Genomic DNA, 3183 nt, shown 5'->3' with positions numbered 1-3183 from the left:
TACAATTTCAGACTAAGTGTGGCTGCTATAAGGGCTTACAATCTAGGCGCCCTTTTTTTTTTCCTAGCATTTATTTACCACTTGTGTGAAACCTGGGTTGGCCATCACCACGAATAAAGGACGAGACAATTGAAAAAAAAAGAAAGAAAGAGATGAAGAAGAAACGACAGTACAAGCAGCTCAGGAGGAAAAACACAAAGAGAGTTGTAGACATCCCAGTCTGGTAAAGAAAAGAAGCAAAGCAGGAGAGCAAGGAAAAGTCAAGTCTGTCAGTTCACACCGCAATTGAGAAGGGGGTGCACCGTTCCTGGAAGTACTGCAATACCAGGTCGATGCTTGGAGTGGACGAAACAAGCTCCTATTCTATCTCCCTGCTCCAAAAATCCATTTAATATATTGTCCTCAGATAGAGGATGTATCAGATATTAAACTGATGAACAGATACTACACTTGATCTTAGCCAATAGGCCGAGAAACGATAGGCCCCCATTTTTTGTAAGTATTTTCAGAGAGAGACCTCTTTTGTTTCTGGTTTATTTTGTACAACACATTGTCCCCAAGGTTTATTCAGTTCATTTTGTGCCTCTTGACATCCTTCCTTTTTGTAACCACACCATATTCCATCATATAATTGTCTCACAGTTCACCATGCTGTTTCTCAGTCATTGCATCCTTCGGCTCTCTCCATCTATTGGGAATCATGGATAATGTCCAAAATAAATGAACCATGTCTTACAGTGTCCTCACTTGGTTGTACAATCAGCAGCACCTTCAATTTTAGACAGTTTTCACTGGTTCATAATGATGAAGAACTGGCAAACACAACATTATTTACTCTCAAATCAAAACTACCCCTTGGGGGTGTAGGGGTAAGTCAGTGGTAGAATCCTCGCCTGCTATGTGGAAGACCCAGGTTTGATTCCTGGTCCATGCTCTTCCCCAAAAAAAACCAACAGAAAAACAAACAAATTCAACAAATAGTGCTGCAATAATGGGATACTCACATGGAAAAATAATGAAATGTGACCCTGCCATACAGCATAAAAACAAAACAAAACAAAAAACTACCCCTTAACATTTGTCCCTCCCAACCAATTAGTTGCCCCTGGTAGTGCTGTGGTACTGTTGATGTCTTCCTCTTAACTATTGACCATACCTTGCATTTTTTGTTTCCCCCTATATCCTTCTAATATTGACTCTTTGTCCACTATCGAAACTTTGAAGTAGTCCATGTAAGAACTTATTTATAATTGTAGATTTAATGAATGTGATGCATGGCACTATGCAGCTCCTTTCAATCATATTCACCTTCAATATGGCAATGTTACTCATAACCCCCCTAGTTACCATCACTTCTATCCATTCCCTTGCATTTAGGTTCAACCTCTTTGGGTAACCTTTCCTCCATCTCTAGCTTTTGTGTACTTCTAGGTCTGCTATATTCTACAATGTAACCTCTGAGGTTACCTTTATCCAGAGTCATAATAACAAAATCATACAGTATCTGTCTTTTTATTTCTGACTTATTTCATTCAGCATTATGTCCTCAAAATTTATCCATGTTGTCGTATGCTTCAGGACCTCATTTCTCCTTACTGCTGCATAAAATTACATCTTGGGTATATGCCAAATTTTGTTTATCCACTCGTCTGTTGATAGGCACTTGGGTTGTTTCCATCTTTTGACAATTGTGAATAGTGCTGCTATGAACATCGGTGTGCAAATGTCTGCTCATGTCACTGCTGTCAGCTCTTCTGGGTATATACTAAGTATTGGTATTGCCAGATCATAGGACAACTCAATATTTAGTTTTCCGAGGAACTGCCAAACTGTCTTCCATAGCAACTGCACCATTATGCATTCTCACCAACATTGAATAAGTGTTCCAATTTCTCCACATCCTCTCCAACATTTGTAGTTTTCTGTTTGTTTAATAGCAGCCATTCTTATAAGTGTGAGGTGATACCTCATTGTCATCTTAATCTGCATTTCCCTTGTAGCTGATGAAAGTGAGCATCTCTTCATATACTTTTTAGCCATCTGTATTTGCTCTTCAGAAAAGTTTCTATTCATAGCCTCTGCCCATGGTTATATTTGTAATTTACTTAAGAAACAAGTCATTAGTGGAAATCCATGATAATTTGTTTCATTTAAAGGTGTACTCTACACTTCCAGGCAGACTCATCAAGTATGCAGGCTAGGTATTCCTCAGCAAAGTATTATGGCTAGGTCTTCACAGCCCCCAAATCTACTTAATTTGATTAATAATTCTTGGGCATGGATTGAAATATCTGCTGCCAACTCATTGTCTGGGTGCTGAGTAGCCATAGAAAGAGACAACAGAGTTGAAGCTAATGCTATTTCCAAATCTCTGACTGTCCTTTGACCTTGGACATGCATATAAAACATACTTGCTTAGTGCATTTTCTCCCTGCATTAAAGGTGAGAACAATCCATGTGTCCACCACCATTTCTCAACAAAAGTATGAAACAGTATAGATGACAGGTGAATGGAGGCATGGGGGCCCTTTTGCTCTTTTATGCTTTCCCAGCTTGATAAATGAGGAAGGCCTTTTATTCATCCATGGTTCTTAATAAACATGTGCTGTGCTTCACCCTAAAGCTGCTCTGGGTGGTGGTGGTGGTGAAAATTTAAGACATTTATAGCCGATACTTACACAACATAGGTTATTATGACTACAATTGATACTACTTTTATGATTCCTGATCCTATGGTGATCCAGGGGGTAGTTAATAACTCCCTTGGTGAAAACTGTTTACCCATAAACACTTTCATGAAGGCTGAGTAGCAATTAAGGTAATGCTTCTGGTGTAGGCAAAGGTAAATGACCTCGTTAAAACCCCAGCCTAAATGATACCCTAGTGACCTGAGAATGATAGTAAGCAGCAGTTTACTCACATTGAGTATTTTACTCACCACATCTCAAGCCCTCTATCATTAATTTTGTTTGCTTCCCATCCTTCACAGTGTGGCATGGGAATGCTGGGTTACACTTGGGATAGCATGTGCATGTGCATGTGCATGTGTGCCCAAAGAATTTGAACTGCTGACTGGCAGCCTGCACTTCTCAAACTGCAAGTTCAGTTACTTGGGTGACAGTCATCTCCTTTGTCCTCAGGAATTAGTGGCATTAATCTTGGCTTAACCACACTCAGATCCTG

The 3183-nt window shown here is 39.6% G+C and overlaps 1 non-coding gene across 1 annotated transcript; it reads right to left on the bottom strand.

Annotated features, from left to right (window-relative positions):
* Positions 1–291: 291 nt before the first annotated feature.
* LOC143651131 (U2 spliceosomal RNA) lies at positions 292–480 on the bottom strand. Its single transcript, XR_013159868.1, has one exon. It is a non-coding gene; the product is annotated as a U2 spliceosomal RNA (small nuclear RNA).
* Positions 481–3183: the final 2703 nt, after the last annotated feature.

Source organism: Tamandua tetradactyla, chromosome 11 (genome assembly GCF_023851605.1).
Source record: "Tamandua tetradactyla isolate mTamTet1 chromosome 11, mTamTet1.pri, whole genome shotgun sequence".
Classification (NCBI taxonomy): domain Eukaryota; kingdom Metazoa; phylum Chordata; class Mammalia; order Pilosa; family Myrmecophagidae; genus Tamandua; species Tamandua tetradactyla.
Note: the sequence above shows the minus strand (reverse complement) of the source record. Positions and strands in the feature narration are given on the sequence as shown.